This window comes from Hylaeus volcanicus, chromosome 3, assembly GCF_026283585.1.
Source record: "Hylaeus volcanicus isolate JK05 chromosome 3, UHH_iyHylVolc1.0_haploid, whole genome shotgun sequence".
NCBI lineage: Eukaryota > Metazoa > Arthropoda > Insecta > Hymenoptera > Colletidae > Hylaeus > Hylaeus volcanicus.
In genome coordinates, this window is record NC_071978.1 from 11602291 (window position 1) to 11620380 (window position 18090).

At 38.1% G+C, this 18090-nt stretch overlaps 1 protein-coding gene across 5 annotated transcripts in view; it reads left to right on the forward strand.

Annotated features, from left to right (window-relative positions):
* Positions 1-18090, forward strand: part of LOC128874141 (uncharacterized) — a 109121-nt gene that overhangs the window by 24070 nt on the left and 66961 nt on the right. The window contains exons 1-3 of one of the 5 annotated variants that reach the window (XM_054118520.1): positions 13928-15074; positions 16108-16220; positions 16919-17130. The exons of 1 other annotated variant lie outside the window; for it this stretch is intronic. The gene's annotated coding sequence lies outside the window, so the exon portion shown is untranslated. Of the gene's footprint in view, positions 1-13927; positions 15075-16107; positions 16221-16255; positions 16346-16918; positions 17131-18090 lie in introns of those variants that run through there. 3 more of the 5 variants (XM_054118521.1, XM_054118519.1, XM_054118522.1) reach the window with 3 other exon arrangements.

Here is an 18090-nt window from a genome sequence, read left to right on the forward strand (position 1 = left end):
TAAGCTCTTAAAGCTCCGGATTGCACATAGAGGTGGAATTTAATTCCATTGACGTTTGAAGTCGACGGTACTCAGATATATTTTATCAAAGTTTTGCATTACTAAATTGTAATTACATTATAGCGAAATATAAGTAGTTAATAATGAAGTATGAACATTATCCAAACTGTTCCATATAAATAAACTAATTTAACCTTATGAATTGTTCAAATTATGTTATATTGACTTCAATTGCACACATGATTTGTTGGTATTGGGAACACGTCTGAAAGTCATACACGTAATTAACATCAATTTTGAAGAAGCAAAATGAGCATACTTATTGTTTACACAATAAAATTAACTCTTCCAATATCTGGTGGACCTATCCAATTAATATACAAGTTTTCCTAATGCAGTCAAAACAAGCAGTCTGTCAATTTTTCGTATTTCTCTAAACAAAGTTTACAAAGTACAATTTTTATTTTTCATAATATTTGAGTAATGCACTTTCAATATAAAAATAGTCACATTTCCTATGAAACAAATATACAAAAGAACAATTGTTCCTACAACGATCAAATCTTGTTTTAATCACATCTGACTTGATGAACGTCAAACATTAATTTTTACATTCCACCCATTATTTGTTGACTTGCGTCCCCCAACTCAGACCACTTTCCGAAATCGATTACCATGCGTCAACATTAAGTTTTCAAAGTTGCAACCGAAGTGGCCCTGGCGATCGTTATTTGCTGTTCACTTCAATATTGCTAATCAAACAGTTGGTCTTAGCTACGGGCTTTCCATTAAATTAACAAATCTCTGCCCAGAGGATATCGATTGTAACCCGAACACGGTACACCGAATGTTTGTATCGCGCGGCATTGGCGCGAAATCAGTATCGGGCCATGATATATGCCAGTTTCAAGTTTCCATCCCCCATATATCGCTGTCTGGCGCAGTTACGCCTACGGTAAGTGATATTGAATAAAAATGAGCAACCATGTGCAATAACGCAGCGTTTATCGACCCTGTACTACTACCATTGCTCGTATTTATTACTTCCCCTTTGATTTAACTTGGATATTTAAGGAATATTTTGTATACTTTTCTTTAGTACAGTCACGTAGAATTTAATTACAAGTTATTACCAGTACTGGTATTTATTACTTCCCCTTTTATTTAGCTTGGATATTTGAGGAATATTTTGTATACTGTTCTTTTGTACAGTCATGTAGAATTTAATTACGAGTTGTTACCATGACTGGTATTTATTATTTTCTTTTTATTTAGCTTGGACTTTTAAGGAGGAATTTTCTATATTCTTATACTTACTGTGTTATTTTTGACTTCGTCTATTTTTCGAGTAATTTTGTGGATTGTGAGGGAGGTAGAACTTGCGTGGCCTAATTTCCATTGAATATGGTTGGGGATACATGGTTTCCAAGGCTTAGTGTCAATTTTGAATGTTACTTGGGACGCGTACTCTGCTGTGTTCTTGGTTCCAAAGGAGTAGTTTAGATATTCCTCGAAGCGTAGTATGATTTTTTAAGTTAATTGGCATATGTGGGGTAAATATCGTTACATTAAAATAAAAAAAGTGCAATATTAACCCTCCTATCTTGTCCTCATTGCGTCAGTTTGGTTGAACGTATGCAAAAATTCTAAATAATAATAAAAGGGTTGTAGGGAAGTTTTTCTTCGATGAAAGGTAAAAACGCGAGAAAGAATTGTCAGGAGTCATCGTGAGGGGTTTCTCGAGATCGTCGCACCTCTTGGAATTTCTAATTCGGTGCCACCCCCAAAATCGCTGAGCTGGTGATTTTTACGAAGCACCAGCTCCTCTACGATTCTCGAATTATCATAGGAAACAAGAAACGTGAACGGAAAACTTCGCCTCTCGAATCGTCGCATAACGCAAAATGCAAACGGCGTTGTCGGAGGGGAAGTTTCCCACAGGAATGGATATTCGGGAATACTTTATCCACGATTTCATTGTCCTCCACAAGCACGAAAGGAATAGTGTATGTGTAACGACTTTAAGTATTAAAGTATTAAATTGTAGTAATATTCAGAACATTCGGAAAACTTAAGAATTAAACATTTACATGTAGTCACATTCACTAGTTAGAATATGTATATAAAACACTTATAATGTTACAAAAGAAAAATAGTTAAATAGTTTTTGAATATGTTTGAGACTATCTGAATACATGTATACGAAAAAGAATATTTAGATGAATCTACGGAACTACATTCTGTAGAATTTTATTAATTTGGTTTTGAGTATGCGAAAGAAGTGTTTTGAGGGATAATCTTGGAAAATATGAATGAGGGATAGATAAATATTTAAATGGTACGGTTTCACGTGTAGCGTAACGGATTATTCTGATATACCGATGTGCACTTAGGTTGGCCGCTCACGTGCCATTAGAGATTATAAGCATTGCTTACCCTGCACGCTTTGGAGCCCTGATCGCTTACATGAACGGTACTGACGTCATCGCGACGTCATTACTCTTGCTCACAAACGCTTATTTTATCGACGTTGGACGGCGAAAGCTTTTGCAAACGTCTCTCCCGCTTGAATTCAAACGTTGAACCTGAGGAAATTGAGAAGTTAATGTGGTAATTATAAAGAGAGATCAACGTAGGCACACATAGAGAATTTTATAATCGAAAATTGAAAGGCAATGAGGCTTCATATATAAAAGTCACAATACCAATTATTATGATTACAAAAATATACGTAGTATATAAATAAGGATGTATACAATTACACAAATGCACGAACATATGAAATATAAAAAATACACATGTTACAATACAAAAATACATATACAAAAATTTACATAAATATCTAACCGTGATTTTCAAATAAACCACCCCTGAAACATAAATGACAGGTCAATAAATACACATATAGAATTCCTGTTGTATCTTTGGATCTAGGCCTTCTCAAAAAACGGAGAAATCTATTAAAATAAAAAATGTCGAGAACTACAGCAACAATGATGTAGAATCGCTCAAGAAGTCCCAGCTTGAGTATAATCCACAATTCTATCCCTTTCTGTAGAATTTGTCTGTCTCGTATGAAAGTTCTTTCACCCAGAAAAATTTCGCCTCTCGCAACATTTTTCCAACATTCCTGGGACGAAAATACCCGGACGGTGATCGTGAATATTTTCCACGCATTGTCACGTAGACGCTTTGGCAAGCTGCATAAGCGTTCGCGTCAAATGTATCCGTTCTGGTACATGCAAACATCCGAATAGAATTCTACGAGCGGTATTGATAGAGGAACGGAGAATATCGAGTGTCGAGACGCGTCTATCAGGATCGTGAGTTCACAATGAGGGTGAGAGGTTTGGATCCTAGCCCGAGTGGCATTGTTGACCCGTGAGCATCCGTAATTATTATTCGGAGGCATTCGGTTGCTGCACACGATGCGTTCCATTCCAAATTTGTTCGTTCCTCAACGAAAACTAGTCTACGTGTCGATAATTTCATTCAAAATTTCCCATAACTTCCGTACACCGACTCTGATCTCACGCGGGGTTTATAACAATAAACTCAATGAGCATGGGAAATTAAATTAGTCCAAAACGGAGCCTTCTTTTGGGATTAAGAATTTAACATGTCGACACAAAATGCTCTTAAATTTAAGTATGTCTTCGATACAATCCTCGAAGAAAATTGTTGAAATAGTGTTTTAAAGTCCAATATGGAAAGCTTTCTAGAAATTCTGATTTACATGAAGCTTTGTGTAAGTATAGAATATATTGGTGTACATAAAGAAATTTTGTAGACAAATTTCTTTTTTTTTCCTCAAAACATTTTTTCTCTTACGACAGAGTTCGATAAAGGAATTTCCTTTGGAAAATTAATTTGAGTTGCTCTTCATAATGACATGCGCATGTAAAAGTATAACGAATTCTTCTGTTTCCACCTATTTTATTATATTTATTTCATGTTTCTCTTGTTTCGTTTCTTTTAATACCTCCCTGTATATACTTTTTCTATTCATTACTCGACGTTTTTCATCTTCCACGTCTGATACATCGTGGCATAATATTCCCTGTATTTTGCTCTTACGTAATAACATTTTCTCTACATTTTCCGTACATTTTACCAAATTAAAAATAAAATCCATTCCAACATACTTATAAATGTACGATTAATGGGGAAAGAAATACAAGAATGATCGATACGTTCCCTACGTAGGTACTCGAAAGTACTCTGGTATCTCTGTCCATTTTTCCATCAGCGAACCAGGGAATTCGATATTTTGTTTTCTCTTCCATTTTAAGCAACGGTGCAGTCTCTCTGCTGCACGTTGCACAGACTTGTATTTCCACAAGGGTTCATTACTGGGCTGAAATCTCACCCAACACTGGACCTGGAGTAGTATCGGATGCTCTGGTTGCGTCATAATATGAAACAGACAGAAATTGCAACAAGGAGGCAGCTTGCAATTTTCTGCTCCAAGTCATCGGCAGTCTTGTAAGTAGAAATGAGAAGGTCTTTCAAGCTATTAGCTACTGGTTTCTTGACTCGTGGTAAGGGAAACCCACCCTCTGAGGGGTTAGATATTTTCTTGACAAGTCATAGTGTTTTCCACGAGTAAGTAACTGGACCAATTACAGAAATTTCTTAATGAATTACTTTATAAAACTTCCTATCCTAATTACCGTTGTTCTCAAGATTGTTGTTAATTTTCTCGATGCTGAACAAATCTTTCCACGAATTATTTCCGAATTTTCTGAAAGTAAATTTGTAAATAATAACTCTGCAAATATTTGTTTCAGCGATAAATTGTAACACGAACTAGAATTAATTTTAACAAGCAAAGTTGTACCATGCGTGCATTTTGCTACTGATGAGCTGGCTACCACTGCTGGTGCTTTCAAGCTTTGTTTACACTTTCAAGCAGTACACGAGAAAATTACACGCTACAGCTGTTTACAGGTGTTTACCTGGTTCGGTAATCGTTCGACAGAGGTACGTAAGGCGATGATTCCACCCAGAGATTGCTCAGGAATTCAAAATATCAATAATTAAAGGAATTTTGAACAAATATAAACGATCCTTCTGTCAGAAATGATATAAGAATAAAGTCAAGGTCTTTCCCCTTTAACTAACTTACACAAATTCCAACGTAACTCGACAAAACTCATGAAACAATCGACCAGGTTTCAGGTGTGTTTATTTTCCCAATTTACGGGATTTAATTAGGTATTCAACGCGGTAAGACAGACAAGTATCGCGCCGGGTTAATAACGAATAGATAGCGTCAGCCCGTTACGGAACTTCGTATTAACTCTTAATTACTTAATTAGCCGCGGTTGCTATTTTTCGGAGGGGAGGGGGGCGAGCGTGTTATGAAATAATTCGGGCGTCGGTTTAAATTGAATCGTACACGAGCGTTTGTACACCCTCAGATCGATACTACGGACTCTTGAGTACATAAAAAGACCAGGCAAATATTTAAAGATACTAGCTGATTAAAATAGAAATATTCCGCTGGCATCTGCGTGCGCGAGAGTTCCAATAATTCACGGTGAAAGTAGAAAGAGGGTGATTCATCGTTAAAAAATACGTAGACCGCGTACAGTAGAGATTTATTATAGCTTTCGAGGTGAGGTGTCGTTGGGGTATTAATAAACAATGCAATGTCAAAAGAGGAGGAGGCTTGCTTCTTCATATTTCTGATAGGGGAAGAGTATGGGTCTTATACGCAATTTGTTTTATGCATATATTTATTCTACATATCCAATATTTCCTTTTTATACTCGAGTATAGATGCACATCATTCTCTTAATTCATCACGTTAATTTGCATTTATTATATTAATATATACAATGTCAGCAATTTTATCATATTTGAATTGTATATGTACTCATTTACAAAACAGAAATATTGAATATTGATAATATAGAGCAAATATATTCATTGACACGTGTACACATTACATACACAGTTATTTTAATAAAAGACAATTTAAATGGACCCTACCCATACTTTACTTTGAACTACAAATTAAATAGGGTCCTTTAAGGTGTTAAATATCTCCACTTCGATGGATATTGCTTTAAATGGGTTTCGGATTAACCGGCGCACGAATTATCGAGTCTCCCTTGTGCTGGATCGAGCCTGCCAACGCAAAAGGGTTAAACCTGAGTGTCCTTATAATTAGATAAACCATGTTACTCACGCACTGTGCATACACCCGCGCGGCGCACACGTGTACGCTTTATCCTCGCTGCTTAATGGAAGCTGAGAGAGGCTATTACTTTACCTGTTGTATCACGGGGCCGTGTTATCACTGTAAATGTCAGAAAGTGGACATACGTCCTCCCACTCCTAAGCCACTGTCTTTGATACATACTCCACAGCTCCATGCATCGCCTATAATCCGTGAGAGACGTGATTAACTTAGGTCCAGTCAGAAATTGAATGGGGAGCATTCCTTCAGGGTACAGTGGCTTGAAAATTTGATTTATTAAGTCGAACTTAGCTGTTCATTCAGCCTGTATCACTAATTATTACTTTAGAATCTATATTACTTCAGAATCTATTTAAATATTATTATTCAATCGAATTGAAATTGAAATTTACAGAGTTGGTTACGTGGAAAAGTATCATGATTGTACTTTTCCAAGCAAGAAACATAGAATATATAATAAATTCGTATTCAAATCGAGAATTACAATGAAAATTATCAACCAAACCTTTTAAACAAATTGATGTACAAAATAACAGGTGGTATTTGTAATTTTTAATTTGGAATTTCCCATTTCAATTTTTGATTTTGCAACAAAATTTGTTGCGTATCATATTACCTCGCGTGGCATTAAATAAATTAATTGTTGGACGGAAAGAAGCATCGCGTAGGAGTTACAGCGTTGAAAGCAAGCACTGGTGAAAATAATAATAAGCATGTGTGGCAAGAATGAGAACAGTCGTTTCTCTCCCTCCAAAGTATATTACAGACAATACGTTTAACCAGGATTTTTACAACCAGTCATAAAGCGTAAATAAATGAAATACGTTTTAATGGTTTATAAACGCATTCTCTCCCTTGGACACGGACTAGCTGTAAAAACAGGGCCCGGTTTAGGATAAATTAAATCTAGGGAATTAGTCGGGCGGATTTGTCCACATACTTCGGAATAATAGCTGTTTGTTCGAATGGCCATGCAATTTCGCATCTTTTGAAGTCGACGAATGAATGGAACCATGGTAGAATGTGGTCAATTTGGGTCACTCGAAAGAAGTGGAATTGCTGTTTAATATATTATACGCGTAGGAGTTCTCGGCGCAGAGGAGATTTAATGTATAATTTGATAGTGAGATTGTAATAAATGTGGATAAATATAATTGTGGGCATGTTTTAGTTTTATTTTCATTAGGTAAAGGCTCAGAGATGGGGCAAATTCTAATTGAGTTGATTTCTAGGTTTTCAAACCGTGATACTTAATTTTTTGACCATGGTAATCCAAGTTAGGCTTGAAAATATTTTTTAAAGATTCATTCGTTAATCTTGACAACTATTGGAAACACAGGGGACCTTTTCGAACATATTCTTCATATATATGTATCTTTGTTATTATTTTTTCACTCGCATATCATGATATTACGTATTAGATTAAACTTTCACATGAGAAAATACATTGTACATAAATTTCAAGCTGTTTAGAAACCTCGAAGCTTCACGTTGAACTCTGAACTATTCGAACCCCAGTGAACTTTCACATCCCTAGGGTTTACGATATAGAAGTCGTCAATTTTCATTCATGGCTCTTGTTATTTCTATCAGAGATCGTTTCCTGATTCGTGTAGGACAATTTTCTCAAATGTCAAACAGCAACCACTGTTTATATTCCTGGTTCTTTTATTAATACCTTGTAATTCGTGTCTTGCGAATGTTATGCTCCTACTACTGAGTCGTCGTTTCTTTAACCATTCCCCATCCTTCTCTGGCACTTTAATAGAGTTAGTATCGAACCAGCTGAACGCGGGTCGTCCTCCTTTGTAATATTACATGAATTCATGTATTTGTAATCAAACATCCAAATTTACATTTCGTTCAATAGTGCAACGTCACTGGTTAATCGAAATGCTGTTATGCTTCCTGTTTGCATAAACCCTTTGAAACAAATGGTCGAAATCGGTGTCCGCTGGAAGCTTCGAATAGATCTTGGGATAAAGTAATTATTATTATTTCTTTTCGCGCATTACAAATAGAGTTAAAGAGCGCATTACAAATAGAGTTATCGTAGTTACTGGCATTTAAATTTAAAATTAATATCGCACGTTTGAAACAATAAATTTCGTATATTAACTGCATGTGTAATTTATGCCAATGAAACGAAGTGAAAAATCAGAACTGAAACCAGCTCATTGTTATTCGAATACATGTGGATTGTAATTCGCAACTAATATCTGAAATTAATGCCTGGGTGAATGTTTGGAATATAATCTGGGATCGAATCATTTGTAATATGTTACGATAATCATTGTCATTTTGGTCGTCCAATGTTTAATTAACCGCGGCTGGTGATATTTCACTTGGCACTGCAATTTCATTACGTAATTCAGATTGCAGTGTTTATTGGACAAAAGCAACGCGCCCGAAATTGTTTATATCGTGCTCGTTGTTCGACAGTTTTACGTAGATAAGAACAAATCTCTGCGACACATTTAATTGCTGTTATTAAGGCGCCGCTCGTATCGTGAACGGGAGATACATGGGGTTATAAAGCGGACGTTTCGAAATTTATAGCTTTTATTATTTCTGTCTCTGGCACAGGGATCCTCTGAATACGTGTCAGACGAGCGAGTAAAGTCACCTTAATAACAAGTTAGTCCGAGTAACTACGATGCACGATGAATTCTTGGCTATCTTTTCATGCAAAACTTCCATCTTCCTTCAGATTACACATAAGCCAAACGCGAACCGCGTTATTATCTCCAGCTTAATTTCACTGTGCAACGATCATACGTCGTATGTTCGTACCACCCGTTTATTTGTATTGCAACAGAATGGCGCGCAGCTTTAGAATTGCGCTAGTTCTTTCGCGAAGCTGTGAAATACTTCCTTACGCTTCCATAGTTCTTCGTAGTCAAGGAAATATGGGAGCAGTAACAATAACGTCGAAGCGTAATTAGTTTTCTTCGAGGAAACGTAAACAGAACCGATGACAGACCTAGTTAATGAACTTTGTTAACGTTTAGCGGAATGATTTTAACTCGTGATTGACACTGGGTATGTTTCGTCTCTTCAAGATCCGTTCGCACGATGAATATAAGCCGTTCTGCGGAACTGCACAAACTGATTAACTCCACTTTTTGAAAAATCTTAAATTTAAGTTTCAAAGCAATTGATGTAGTCACAACTTTTTATATTTACAATAACTTTCCTGGAAAGGAACGAACTTCTTTCAATATTTATTTGAATTCATATTATAAAAGGAATATTCAAAAACAATGTACATTATTTCATCGCATTTCTCAGCTTTTTGTTTTATAGAGTTAATCGATTTGTGCAATGAACGGCTCATATTATCTTTCGTGTAACGAGTAGCTGTATACACGAGCAAGAAAAAGTGAATATATAAACCAACCAAGGAATAGTGTCTTGTATCACGAATATACTGATCGAATAATAATTTGTTCTCCTTCGAATATATAAACATAAAGTAATCTTCTTCAAAAGTTAGAAGAGAATTTCCGCGATAAAGGGTGAAGTCTCCACCTCCAGCGTGACGTATGAATGTCACCAGGCCGTGCATCCTCTGTATCAAAAGGTTGCAAGCTGTGTATCGTGTGCAAGCAAAATTACACGCACGGTGGGATATTAATTTTTCTCCGGTCGTTTGGGAACCACCAACAAAGCGTATAAGCGACAAAAGAACTGGCCGTGGTCGTGGCACGCCTACACCCTGTCCATTTGAACGTGTGAGAGTAAAAGTAACAGTGTTCCGTCGCTGTGTCTGGACTCGTTTTCTCGCGCTTCACCTGGTTGACGCCATAAATACGAGTAAGTGGGCAGAAGTTAAAGGTGAACGTTTAACGTCAAGGGGAAACGAATGTTCAAAGTCCGTAAACTCGAACGAGGAAGCTTGGGGATCGCGAACTTATCCCAGGGTGAGGCGATTGCGTAAGGAACGTGACGCAAAAAGCGAACAATGACGCGGGATGGACGGACGGGAATGCCAGTCACGCGGCGCAAATAAAGTAAAAAATTTGATGCAGGGAATGTGGGGCATAGTTAGCGAGATGAGCGAGTAGTGTAGGTACACGAAAGGGTTGACATGGCCTCGGGAAAAGGGCAGAGAAAGTGAAATTGAACGTTAACCTCTTCAGGCTTTATGGACATTGCTATGTTGATGGAACTTAATATTTTTTTTTAATATAGAGGAATTCATTTTATTGGAATGAACAATTTTGTTATTTAGTTCGACTAAGGAAGCTATGATATTTCAAGAGGAGAAACGGTGTATGAAAAGATTAATAAATTTTAAAGGGAGATAGTAATGGCACAGGATTAGAAAGAAAAGATTAATAAATTTTAAAGGGAGATAGTAATGGCACAGGATTAGAAAGAATTAAGAAATTTTCTCGCCACATTGAACGTAACGTTCGATATTGAATTTGGAAAAATATCAAAGTAATAGAATACTTTCTGGAGCGTGTCAGATTGCTCAAGCGCATCGGTTCAACGCATTTTTGTCATGCCCATGTATCTCCAGACTGTCGAGGCGATATCTCGGGGATTACTGAACCGAATGATCCGAAACTCCATACGCGTATGAAGGTAGATATCGTCTCGCAGCCTCTTCCAGTGTTAAGTCGATATCTATAAATTTCCTACTTTTCTAGCTCTCCAAAAAATATGCAAATTGAAATAACATCGAAATCTTTAAATTTGTACGTTTTACATTTTATTCTGTTAGGAGCTATAGTCAGCCGCAATAATTTATTATTAGACTGCGGATTTTATGCATTTCTGTTACAAGCTAATATAATGAATCCATGCTAAACGTAACCAAAAGGTATGTGCACTTGTGCAGAACAAAATAAAAATTATATTAATTTGTAGTATATTTTCAACATTCATTATATAAATATCTTTTTGCATGTTTTTCATATTATTGTATGTCATAAACGTACAAAATCCGCAGTCCATTTATTATATTTATTTCACCTGTTTTCTTCCTGTGAAATGACGTCAAACGCGTGTCAATAGTATAATAAAAACAGTCCTGTTCGGGCAGCATATATATCAAAGCTTGGAACGTCACAAATATTTATTACAACGGGTTGCAAAAATTCAGGTAGTATTTATTGAAGTCAGCAAACATATCTCTAAAAGTTCACAACACAAAGTTATCGACGCCAATGGTTCAATAAATAAATTTACAAGTAATTCTGATTCTTCTCAAATAATACGTAAAATACAATTTAAATTTAAACTTTAGCGATACTAAAAAATAAAAGTCGCGAACGTTTTAAAGGTATTTCTTGCGAGTACTTAGAGTACCCATGATTTAATTACCACTAATGGGAACTCCCTCTTAAAGACGCCCGTCGCGATGCAAATTTATAGCTGATATAAACTGGAAACAAACACTTTGGAGAAATAAAGTTCGCCGTACAAACCGAATCGCTTAGGTAAGAAATTGGAACGGATAAAGTAATAACGCGATATTCCTCGGAATGGAGAGAAAAAAGGAGGAAGGAACGAATTGAATTTATAAGTAGGAGTCTCTCAGCATGCACTCTCGAAATCTCAGCACGCGGTAACAGAGACAATTAGGTTCCTGTCTGGCTGCAAATGTTATCAGGCAAGAAGTGGAACCATTTGAAAGCACTTTGTTTAGGACGTGGAGATACGTTACTGCTTCTATGAATTTTAAAAAAATTTAGTATCTCAGTTTTTATACTGTATTTTTTTTATTCTTGGCCCTACGAAAATGAAATGAAATTAAGACGTCAATTATTGCATGAAGTACTTTATTTAAATACTGAGTTAGGATTGATCGTTACTCATTCTAAAAACGAAGTTTTATATTATGGATATTCCATGGTGCAATTATTTTTATCTCTAATTTATTTCTACATTCCCTTGCTTCTACATCAAGTCTGAAGATATCGTTGACGTGTATCTTCCGTCTAGCAGCTCGACCTCACTCGTTGTTTCGGTGAACGTTACAAAAAGTGTAGCGACAAGAGGAGTCTGTGGTCTGAATATCGCCAGTGATATTCAAGCACTGCAACTCTACCGTTGCAATTGTAACGACCGTACACGAGTAGAATATCGACGTATTCTGCATTTGAAAACATACGTGTACAGTGAATAGAAGCAGACTAACCAAACGGCACAGATTAAACTGCAAGCAGTGCAGTTTCGAAGTCAATCGAGGCGAAATTAACTGACTGCTCAAGGTTGCCGGTGGATTACACCCTCCATTGTACCATTGAGCTATCCCCTCCATTACTCTTGGTGGATTCCAAAGTGGACGTTGAAGTTTATTCTATACTAAAAGGTTTTAAGAGTCTTCGTAGGTTTAGACAAGTCTAATTTTACTATCAGACTTGGGGTGTTCATGCAAATTAATTGGTACAGATAATAAATTGAAATTTAAAAAATAGCATGTGCTATGGTCTAAATACCGTAATGTGTGCTTTATTGTTTCTATTTCATATATATTCTCATAGCTCCACAGTGCGAATGAGTTTTCTCGTTTCTACACAGTGAATGGATCAATTTTCAAAGCTTTTCATTCATTCTTATTTTATTAAACACGCGTAAAAATTGATAAATTTAATTATTTCTTTTCTCTTTGTTCTCAATACAATATCACAAGTGAATTAAAATCGACTGCAGGTCTCACGAAGGCTATATTTAAAACACCAGACTCAATAAACTTCTAATTACTTGCATTGATCCCTCAATCTGTTATCTTTCGCAAAAATGATCGTCTCTGTCGAATATGGCAGCATTAGTCGGCAGATTGTGGACATTATGGAGCAATTTCCGCCTGATCACAGGCCTCGCAAAGGCCTTCAATCTCCCCAGCTAAACCCGACACGGCAGTAGAACACGCCTGTCCCTGGTCAGACACGTGAAAATATAAGCAGCGAGAGAAACAAAGGCGCGACGGGAGTAGAATTAGCCGTAAACGCTCCAGCCGTGCAGAAACGAGCAAAACTGGGATGAGAAGAGTCCAAATAAAGGAAAAAGGGTGCACGTGTTCGATCTTTATCAAGGGAAGAGGCGCAGCGAATCGCTTGCTGATAAAATACAATCTCATATAAAACGAAACGTAAAATTACAATTCGTGCTTATAACCGGAAAAACAAATTAAGAGAATGGTCGGTGAATTATCAAGCATTATTATCGAGAATAATGCGCGTGCTTTCAGGGCGCACAAACACAATTGAGGTGTACATTTTCATCATTTTGACAGAGAAGCGTAAATGCAAATGACGAGTGATAAAAATATGAAAAAGGGATAGAAGAAGGAACAAGAGGAACGGATTTAAAACAAATAAAAACAACAAAGAAAGTGTACTTTAATAACACAGCATGTATTGGCTCTACACGCTAATACTTATTTTTGTCAAAAGTTTTAGCAACTTAGGACCTGAGGACTTTCAAGTAGAATATTTCATGCCTTCCATTCATTTGCAATTGCGAAGATGGTCATCTGTGTATCCATAATTCATCCTACTCTCCGTTATCTTCATACCCGCCACTGACGACTCACGAGACTTTCATTCCAAACAATCCACACCCCGAAAATTTATTTTCTCTTTCGCACTCCGCCATCGACCAAAGAACCAACCCAAGACCGCAACCAACCCCTGAAGAACAATCCGTATAAAATATCGAGACCAACCGCGACGCAGGGCGGCGAGTCGTGATTAAGGGCGAAACGCATGAAAGAAAGAGCGATCGAAGGGGAAGGTTTGGGGAGAGGATGAAACAAGAGGCTCGCTTACACATGCAGGTCAGCAGGGGGTAGGCCAGCGCAGGACAGGGCTTGGAACGCAGGAGCGCCTAGAGCCAGGGTGCGCAGGGGGATGCCAAAGAGAGAGACAGAAAGAGAGAGACGACGCCGCGCGTCGGACGGAGGCGAACCGACGACGCCGCCGTGGGTGAAGGAGAGAAGGAGGGAGGAAGACGGCCGTAGCCTGGCGCCTGCGTGTTCATTCTCGAGAGCTCGCTCTCATCCGAAATCCAGGATACCCAGTCGCGAGCGCGCCGCCGACACAGAGCATTCGGAGGACGGAGGATAACGGTCGCTGACCTGGCTGCCACCCGGCGAGAGGCGCAGTCCACCCTCTCTCGCGCTCGCTCCAATCGCTGGCACCCTTGCTCGCTCCTACCAACGGAGCCACAAGTTTGAATCCACGAGGAGAACCGGCCGGCCGGTCTGTTTGCCAGGAAGTTCGTTCGTCTCGTCGCGGTGTTCGACTGTCCTCGCCAGGTGCACCTGAGGACTTCCAGCAGCCTCTCAACCTCAGGTGGCCGTGCTTGGAAAGACTTCCTGCCAGGAAGACCAAGGTGCTCCGTCAGGGAGGCTCGTGTCCCGGGCGCCGGGAAGCCAGAGTTCAGGAGTAACCTGCGGGAGTATTGGGAAGTTTAGGAAGATCTCTAACCCTTCGCCTCAGGTGATTTGGAAAGACATTGGTGGAGAGACTTTGCTCGGGAAGACAAGATAGAGTAGAGCGATTGGTTTTGGGGGTTAGGACGCGCCCCAAGAATTAGTCTTACGGGGAAGGTCCGATTTGGAAGTTTCACTCGCGAATCGAAGAAGTTTTTTCTCCAGTCGAAAAGGTTATAGAGACACAGTGTTCCACGAAGGTGACTTTTTGGGAGACCGGAAGTGATCGGCAAGGTTTGGTATCGTGCATTAACAAGGGTTAGTAACCCCGTGTTCTGAGGCGAGGAGCAACACCGCGGAAGGTCAGTTCGCTCGTAAAGAGGAACGACTGGTCTCATCGTGCCGAGCGGTCTCCAGGCGGCGGATTGGACGCTGATCGGGAATTACGGATAAGCGTCGAAGGGGACGAGAAATCAGGTGATAGAGAACTATTTCAGTCATTGATATAGTAATAAGGAACGCTGTATGGGGGAATTGTGGCGGTTGTGTACGCGTCGGTCAGGGTCAACGAGTCCATTCGGGGTTGTTTGGAGAGGAGACGTTCGGAATTCCGTGAGACAACATTGTTTTGGACATTTGCGAAATATACTGTACCTGTATGTCTCCTGAAGACATTTGTTTAAATTAAATGACAGGTTAGGTGTTTCCAAATATGCAATGCAGAGTTTATTCATGCATATACTGAGATTTTCTAAATTCGAGTTATGAAATAGTCATTAGTAAATGTTGTACATTTTCCACTTATTCCCATTCGCTTTCGTATTCATTCATCAAAACAGATATGAATTGTTGACACATTAAATAACACTGTATATTTAATTTTCACAATGAAGTGCACTTCTTAATTACTGGTTTCGCAAATAATTAATTATTTGCGCCGCTTAAATACCGCATTGTTTGAGTTGAATTATTACTTTGATATAAACTGTAACAGCTTGTTTCAAGTAGCGAGTTATTTCACGCATTATTTATCATTCGTTGTTCAAATAAAAAGCGCCGAACGCTCGACCAATTAACTTTCCTACACTGTTGTGATACTATATAATAACACAGTGAATGAAATAATGAGGAATAAAGTCAAACTCCAATGGTGGCGGACATATTAAAATTACCGTATTTGGAACAAAATTAATTACCAAATGAGATACATATAGTCATTAAAGTAAAAAATTTTGTTGGTTTGCATATAAACAAAGCGGATCGTAAAAATTATTGCAACAAAATACAATGAAAATATATTTGAAATAAAAGCCCACTAGAGCCATTAATCTTAAAATCACACTCGAGGATAAATAATTCTTTGAAAAATATTTCACACTGCAAGATTAGTGTACTTGATGCATGTTTCTCTGACTGGCAACCATTTCCTAGTCTTCTCGAGGTTAAGCACATCTGGGATAATCACTTGGATAAACCGAGGAACAGTATAGTCTTTCTTCTTTTCCTCCAGCTCCCCTCAGAGTGGGTCGAAAGTTGAACAAAGTTGGGCAATAGTCCGCAAAGTCCCAGGCTTGTTTTCAACCAAAAACACGGGAAACTGGAGGAGCACTAGCCGCGGGTGAGGTTCGTTTCTGTTTTCCTCGGTGCTCTTTGAAAGTATTCGCTGTAACGTGTAACAAAGTTCAACCAGGAAATCCGTTAATCCCGTTTGGACGGCTCTGGTCAATGGAAAACAGTTTTTGGCCGAAGTAATCGAATTATATTCGTATGATACAAACAAAATTTGTTGATGAAATCGATATTTAAGCTTTTTGGGAATATTAACACATGTGGACGTTTGCTTTTATATTGAAATCATCAAGACTCGCGACGACGATACTTTTTAGAATTAAAGCATATACTATATCAAAGTGAAACAGTGTATTTATATGTCAAAATTGATTTAGAAACGAAGATTGCTCTGATTTGTGTATATTTATTCAGAGCAAAAAAAGTCCATTGAAATGTTCCGTCCCTCAAGAGCACAAATAGTGGCTTTTATCAGTTTTCGTAGTATTCTGTAATAATTTTGCTTCTTCTGGGTTATTTGGACTCCTACAAGTCACAACTCTAAGCAATTTTTATTACTAATTTTGATTTCAACTCGAGTCTAACAAAGATCGTACGTAATATCGTAACCAGTGTGAACCATTCCGTAACTTGAAGCTAGCGAAGCAATTTTCACTTGTAAGCGAGCACCACTGTCGCTTACAAAATGTACAGAATGTTAACTGTCAGCTGGAACACGGAGTATCTAATTGCGAGGGTTTATGTGTTCGCAGAAGCGTTGGGAGTGCCGAAGTAGTTCGTATGCTTCGGTCAGCATCGAGGATTCGAGTAAATCAGGATCTTTGACAACGTAACCGGGACCTGGGGGACCCAAACTACCTGAAACGTGCGTAATACACGAACTGCTGGGTGTCGGAGCTGAAACCAATCCTGATCGGTGCACGTGTCCACGATACGAATACGCTCGAACAGCATAGATGCACAGGTAAGTTTGCGTGTGTATCTGTGCGACAGGGAGGGCGGGGAGGGAGGGAGAGTAGGTTGGATGCGTCGTGATTAAAAGCTACCGACGCTGATCGTATATTACAGTCGCCGTGGATGTGGCGTCGCTTAAATAGTCGCTGGTGAACGGTCCACGATTATATGCATTCAGGGCCCTGAGTAATCGAATTGGGAATGGGTTGATAATACTAATTTTTGGGCGAATTGGATGGGATTATGGGTTTAAAAAATTGAAAAATTAAAAGTCGATATTTCAGGATTTATTAGAGAGGGAGTGGAAATTCTTTGTTAGGAGAAATTCAAGATTAATGGTGGAAGCCAACAAATCTAAATCTAATCTTCTTCGTGGTTAGGTATGTGAATATATTCTTAGAAATAAAATGATTGATAAATGAGAAGTGAAAACACTTTTCTTTGTGTAACGCGATATTAATATAAATTCGCTATAGTAACACGTGTGTGAATACCACATTAGAAGTAATTATAGTAATGGTAGCAATAAATCCACTTGGAGAATGTTACGATGTAATGTAAAAATTGCAATGTGGGGAAACCTAGTTTAAACGCTGGGTAAATAATGACACCATAAATATACTTTACGATCTTTTCACGCGCGATATTATGAAATTGCGGTGTCATCGTAAGAGCAATCGCCGACGATTAAATTGCCTTCAGCATCCACGAATATTTATATTAAATATTAGATTTCTTGATTAGTGACAAGTGTTGTTTGTGCGTCTCGAAGGAATCGAAACAATTGATAAAATTCATAAAATTAAAATAGTTTCTAAGTTTTTCATGTTTTCAGATATATGAACAAACTAAAGCTCCAAAAAGTAGATCTAAAAAGCTTGAATCACTTATACTGTCAATTCCATTCAAATATACGTGTTCCACTCGTTTGTTGTTGGTCCATTTATTAGAATCTGTGTGTAGAGTGAAC